Genomic DNA, 6,906 nt, shown 5'->3' with positions numbered 1-6,906 from the left:
AATTATTGTATTTTTATTGCTTATCCAAAAGTCTTTGGATTCTGTATTAATACATAGTAATAGTCAAATTTCTGAATGAAAATAAATGAAAAATTCTAAGAAAAAAATTGGAACCCAGAAAAAAATAAATACATTTTGAAGAGATAGGAGGTAAATATAGGTGGTAGTAATAGACCTGTATTAAACTTCCATAAGCTTTTCTCTGATTCTTAATTGAACATCTGCCTTTTGAATCTTAATATTCATTCTTTTCTCTCTTCTTAGAGGGAAGGGACTTAGACTAGAGGTCAAAAAAAAAAAAAAATACAACTCCAGCTCTGCATAGCTGTGTTATCATTGATTCATTAGCATCAGCTTCTTTATCAGTTTCAATTTGAAAGCAAAGATGGCCCAAGATAGCATTTTGTAACAGTGTAAAAACTTGGGAGCACTTTTAATAACAGAGTCTCTGCTTCTTCCAAATTGAGGAGTGTGAAGGTAAAAAGAAGTGACAACAGTGGACACGGACACATTCAGATGAAGTCAAAGAAAAGGATTTTAATAGGAGATCTCTGGGAACCCAAGGAGGAATCTGTTTGGCAGTGAAATTCTACTTATCTCTCATGGTAGGAATATATAGCAAAGGCATCCCAAAGCCTGCAATGTGACCTCTTCATAAATATTTTCTGAGACTTGCTGAGATAAGATACAAAAAAGGGGCACATTATTGAAAAGCACATTTAGAAAAAATAACATTTAAGATATGACTTTGAAAATATGATTAAGAAATAAAAATATGAAGAACTGAACATGAAATAAATGCACTGTATTGCATGTTCTGAACCTGAATCTTAATTGGTGTTGTGTATAGAGTACTTAAGTTGGACATCAGTTATCTATTCCTCTTGTAGCTCATTGCTTTTATTGGCTTTGAACTCTTTGGGATTTGAAGATTCTCCTTTAAGAAGTTACTAACTGCAGTGGGTAAGAAACCACCACATTTATAGATACACGTTAACCAGAAGTGGCAAAACACTAGACCAGACCTTAATGAATGGTAAATGATGAGCTATAAAATATGCTGTGGTAAACAATTTAGTGCAAGGAGCAGTTTCAGGGTAAGGCATAGAGATAATTTTGTGAGCCAAAGCCACCAACTAACAAAATAGCTCCTGTGTACTGCAGCTCTAGTGAGAGAATCAAGAATCTCCAGCCTCACAGATCAGCAGCACTATAAGGTAGGTGGTATATGGCCTGACAGGGCCAGGACCCAGAATTGGGCCAATGGTGCAGAATGGCTGACACAATTTGCTGGGTAGAAGAGATCACAGCCATCATCTCTGAAAACCCAGATAGTAATTTACTAAAATAGACCATTTAGAGAAATGGAACTAGGATAGGCCATTTCCCAGAAATGGATAGCATGGCCTTTCTCGGTGTGGTTTTGCACATGAATAGCCTGAAAAGTTAGAGGATGATGGAGGAAGAGCTCGAAAAAGCCAGAAGTTCATGGAAATTGAAAGACAGATGATGGGGAAAAGATTTGAGAATCTTAATGTTTAACAGAGGCAGCAAGGGCAGTTGAAGCAATCCCAAGGCTTGCGGGCATGTAGCATGTGGAATTTTTTTGTCTTAATTAGTAAGGAGTTTGAAAAATGAAATGAAATTAGTTACCTTATATAATTTTGCTGCATAGAAAGTCACTTAGAGGTGGTTAAATTATCCTGATGCCACATCCGGGATAGACAGTAGCCTCATCTGTGTCTTTGCGGACATCCTTCCTTGTGCCAGACCCTGCCCCATGGTCCTGTGACAAGTCTGAGGAAAAGAGATGATGCAAAATATTTCATCCACGTAATGTTTTTTCTTTCCTGGTAGATATGAGAGATTTTTGTTGGAAAACACTGTTCAGAGGTCCAAAGATTCAATATAGATTTCTCACTGGAGAATGAGAAAACTTATTGCTGATTTATCATACTTCCACATGGCCATCCCTAATCTTGTCCAATTTGTTCCTTCTGTATGGCATGACATTGTCTTCCTCCCCTTGTTCAAATTCTCCTTAGCCTTCAATGCCTCCTTCAATCATCTCTTTTCTCTTATGAAGCCAGCTTCAATTTTCATCCTTCCTCTATTCAAGAAATAAATTATACTTTCTCACACTCAATTAATACCTTATTAATTCAGGCATATATTTGCTTTTATTATTATATTTTACTTTTGCATGGTTATTTTCCCTTCAACACATAAAAATAAGCTCTGGCATTGAAACAGAGTTTAAAATCATGACATGGCTGTTTCTTAGGTACATCAGCTAAGACAAATCACTTACAAACATTTTTATGCCTCTGTATCTTTAAGTATTGTGCAGTAATAAATATTAAAATAATCATAATAATGAATACTACATATTGATTATTGGAAGTGATATTGCCATTTATCAGTGATGAGTTCTGCTTCCTCAAATGTTGAAATTTGAACATTAGAGAAGCACACCAAGGCAAGCATCTTAAGCAGGTTTTATTTAAAGGTAATACAGACTTCTCCTGGGAGTGAGAAGGGGGCCATGGTTGATGTTCTAGAGTCCCAAGAAGTGACCCTTTTATAGATTAGGGTCTTCTTTGGTCTGTTTTCTCCCTCCTTCTCTCTCCTTCCTGCCTACATGACTAGGCGCAGGAGTTGCCAGTGACATAGCAAAAAAGGTGAGCAGCAAATGGCAGGGGGAGGGCCAAATGGAGATTCAGGTAGGGGCCCAGGGGACATTAATTAGCAATTCCCTGCCTGAAGCATTTTGCGGGTTAGTTAGGCAGGTAACCTTGGTGATCAAAAGGGCTCTGGAGACACTGACATTCCAATCTCCCAGGGGCAGTCACCAATTTCCCAGACTTTGATGGCCTCCATTCCTCAATTTGACCAGATTTCTTATTCTGCGCTAACTGCCTGCCCTCAATTCTGGCTTCAGAAGGACAAAATAAACTAATCTAATTAAAATAGTCTCTAAAAACCTGGTATGTATTAAGTAGTCAATAAATGTCAGATAGTGCTACATTTTTTATTTCTGAATAACCAGAAAATCACTCAAGACGCGGGAACTCAAGCAAGAGATTTTATTAAGCAGACAGGCAGAGTGTCTGCCCGCAGGGTGAGAGAGAGAGAGAAAATGAGAGAGAGAGAAAATGAGTGAGTGAGAGAGAGCGTGCAAGAGCAAGAGGAAGGGAGAGAGAGAGAATGGCGGTGGAGCCATTCTTAAGTAGTCAAATTTCACGGACTAATAACAATGAACCAGTGACTGGCGAGGAGGTTTGCAGGCTAACAATCTGGACCAATTACTGGCTAGGAAGTTTGTGGGCTAACAATCTGGGTTGTAAAGTGGTATGGGGGAGGGAGAATAATGGCGGGCGCAACATAGCAGATCTGATGCCAATATTCCTCCCTTTTTGTTTTTATAGATATGGGGGTGGGACAATGGTCTTTCTTCTGTAGCTTCTTCCTGCTAGTTAGGGGCAAAGAGTCTCATTCCTGTAAAAGAAGAGGATCAGGGAGGTGGGAGCAGAGTTTTTGGAGCCAGAGGTGTCAATGGTGAATCTCCGGTCTCAACTTTGGGTGTCAGGGGCTGGTAGTCTTCAAGGAGAATAGGTTGATTGACCAATTGGTTGGTGAACTTGTGTGTGTCCACCAGCTCCAGAACTTGTGTATCTTGTAGGAACTTCTGTAGGCAATTTAGCAGGCATGGCCCTGTTTATGAAGATCTGCATACCTTAAAACGACCAAAAATTTCTGACTCTGGCAGTTTCTCTTGATGGTTATCAGGCACTCCTGCCTAAGAATCTCTTTAGTAGCCTCCAGTCTTACTTATTCTTGGGTCTAACATAAGTGTACATCTTCAACTTATATTTAACTATTTTTTCTACTTTTAAATGCCCAGGAATGGCTATGTTTTGTTTTTAACTGTTTTGCTAGGCATTCAAGACCAAGCTGTTGTTAAAGGTCAGTTGAATTCCCACAGGGATTACTCATGGAGAACTTGATAGCAACTTCTTAGCTCCTTTAGTGCCATTTGCTAGGTAGGGTCTTCTTGATGAGGTGATTTCCTTTGGAAGCGTCAGGGATGTCTCCCTTATTCAGTGACCCTCCTCTGCAGAAGGTGCACTGATTGACTTCTCATCCTCTAGTCATCTCAACAGTCTCCCTGATCAGGAGGTCCTGTGGCCCAGAGTTGCAAAACTCCTTAGAGAAGCTCTCCCATTTCCTGGGTTCAGGCTGACTCAGAAGGCAAGAGCCAAATACTGGTTTTCTTGACCCTTTTGTGTTAATCCTGATCTTAAACTTGATCTTAAACATCCAACAAGCCAGTCCCACCAGTCATAAAGTAAGAGGACTGGGCTTTAATGCTAATGTTTATGACTTTACAGTCATTTACCCCCTTTTATTTAATTGGAGTCTATATCATCTGTCCTATAGGTGATGGCTTATTATCTCAAATTAATTTAGGTTGTTTGTTCTTGAAGTAGTACTTCTGCAAAATATTAACCAGGCAACAGTTATAGTTTACAAGGAAAATACAAAATGTAATTAACAACAGTAAAACATTTAGTTCATGTAATAGCTATCTTTAATTTTGCTTGACCTATACATTATATCCCCTGTTTGAGGTCACAGTAATTTTATAACAAAAAAAAAAAAATCTTTTGAATATAAATTTAAATGAACTGAAGTCTGGCTTATTTTGGAGTCATTCTGCATGCAGCAGGGTAGGAGGCAGAGTCTTATCTCAGGTAAGGTGGGGCTCTTCACACATCTTAGGTAAAGTACTCTACTTCTGAAGCTGATCTTTGTCTCTTTCTTAAATGTCATTTTAACAAGCTTACATATATTGTTTTCTGAATCTATATGAACATTAGTTAACACAATGTAACATTATATCTAAAACATGAATCAAAGAGGGACTTAGAGAACTTTTAACTTTCCTTTTGTGTGGCAAAGTGGCAAAATGCTTTCATGTTTCAGGATATTAACCTTTAAACAAATCAGACTCTAAGGCTCCTGTTATAGAACATTAAATAATATAAATAAATTCCTAATACTATTCTTATTGTCACAAAGAGGGGTGAGAGGGAAGAGAAGGTTTGAACATAGGGAATCTCTACCCACTTGCTGCTACAGTGACAGAAGTTGTATAAGTCCCATTCTCTGGCCAAGAGGAGTCATTATCTAACTTATATTGGGATCAGACTGTGCTGCAATAGAAAATGAGCCTGCAAGGTTTGAGATATGGAGTCAAATGGAGAGGCTGAATGTTTCTGAGGAGACAGCCAAGGGTGTGCAGGTCACAGAGAATTTTAGATTGGGCAGAGCCCATGGCTAAGAGTTCTCAGGAGCTCAGAGAAGGGAAACATGAGAGGAAGCGGTGTCCCTACAACCTCTCAGATTTCCCATGTAGGAGCAGACCATCAGTGAGGGTCATCACCATCTCTGACAGGTCTGCAGCTGAAGCCAAGGGAGACCCTGACCTAGCACCGGGATTTTAGAGAGAGAGAGAGAGAGTGAGTTCAGGGCCACTATAGAAGAGCTCTTAGGAACTCACCACGAGTAGAGGGAAGACTCTCCAGAGTCGAATTCTGTGGTGAGTGAGGAGGTGGGCAACAGCAAGAGGCAGAAATACCCCATGGTGGATATTGGCCAGGGAGGAGGGGGCACAGTCAAGGAGGCTCAGATCCCCATGAGGGAAGAGCCAGCAGGCAATGACTGTGGATCCCATCCTGGGTTTCATCATGGAAAGACTTTCCTACCCAGAAACATTTTCCTGTCCCTTCTACTAAATATATTTCCATACCTAGACCCTCTTATTTTTCTTTCCTATTCATTGACCTCTTTTTGTTCACATTCTGAAACAACTCTTATGAAATTTCTGAATTTAGATAAATTACTACATTTTAATAAGATGAAATATTTTGTTATGTACAGTACTCTAATTGGAACAGTTGAAATTTTTGGATCCCTTCGTATATAGAATTGTACCTGTTAGGACTTAAGTCTTAGTAACCTTGTTTCTAGTGATGACACAAAGCAATTTTAAACCCTTTTTAGTTACCAATCTATGAAAACACCAATAATGTTTAAGTATGTTACCCCCATGGAATTTAAGGAGTTAGCATTTTAAGTTTGTAAATTAATCAGATGTCTCTAACAAACACATTTGCGTAATCCCACACATGCCAAATCTACTGATTTTACTGTAAAAACCAAGATATCAGATAAGTGAATTGAATAGTATCTGCCATCTCTTGCCTGTGGAAGAAAAGTCCTAGAAACAGTTGATATTAGACATTTTATAGATATCAACATTTTATTAATTTGACCACCTAGAGACTTGTGAGGTAATTTTAAAGACATTTTACCTTCATTTGTTTGCCCAATTTTAAATTGACCCTTTTTAAATCATGTGAATTAAAGGTATCTGGATTCATTTTTTAATTTTAATTCATGAGCACTATATTTGGATGCACATATATAGACAGACAACATGATATCAGACAACAGGCTATACACATAACACAAAAGCAAAGGCCTTGTAGCTTTTTATAGATGAATCTCCATTGCAATATAACAGATATTCAAAAATAACTCTGGAGTTGAATAAAAATAGAACTTATCAAAAAAAAATTAACCTAGGTTTGCAGGATAAATATTGTGAGCTCAAAAAACATAGCATTTAAGAAAAACAAAACAAGAGTCCTAGAAGAAAAATGATAATGGCCATTAATTATTTTAGTAAAATAGCATGAGAGTATGAGAGAAAGAGAGAGGGAGGGAGAAGAAGAGAGAGAGAAAGAGAAAATTTGAGTTTGCAGGAAGAGCAAAGATAATGTAGTGAAATCTCTTTCCATTTCCCTGAATGCTTTCAGAAATTAAAAAGATCCCTAAAAA

General features: G+C 38.2%; 1 long non-coding RNA gene across 1 annotated transcript in view; it reads right to left on the bottom strand.

The window, feature by feature from the left end:
* Positions 1-1,666: 1,666 nt before the first annotated feature.
* Positions 1,667-6,906, bottom strand: part of LOC124967846 (uncharacterized) — a 48,026-nt gene continuing 42,786 nt past the window's right edge. Inside the window, exon 4 of the long non-coding RNA XR_007105618.1 lies at positions 1,667-1,797. This is a non-coding gene — a long non-coding RNA (uncharacterized LOC124967846). The remainder of the gene's footprint in view (positions 1,798-6,906) is intronic.

Source organism: Sciurus carolinensis, chromosome 17 (assembly GCF_902686445.1).
Source record: "Sciurus carolinensis chromosome 17, mSciCar1.2, whole genome shotgun sequence".
NCBI classification, from domain to species: domain Eukaryota; kingdom Metazoa; phylum Chordata; class Mammalia; order Rodentia; family Sciuridae; genus Sciurus; species Sciurus carolinensis.
Note: the sequence above shows the minus strand (reverse complement) of the source record. Positions and strands in the feature narration are given on the sequence as shown.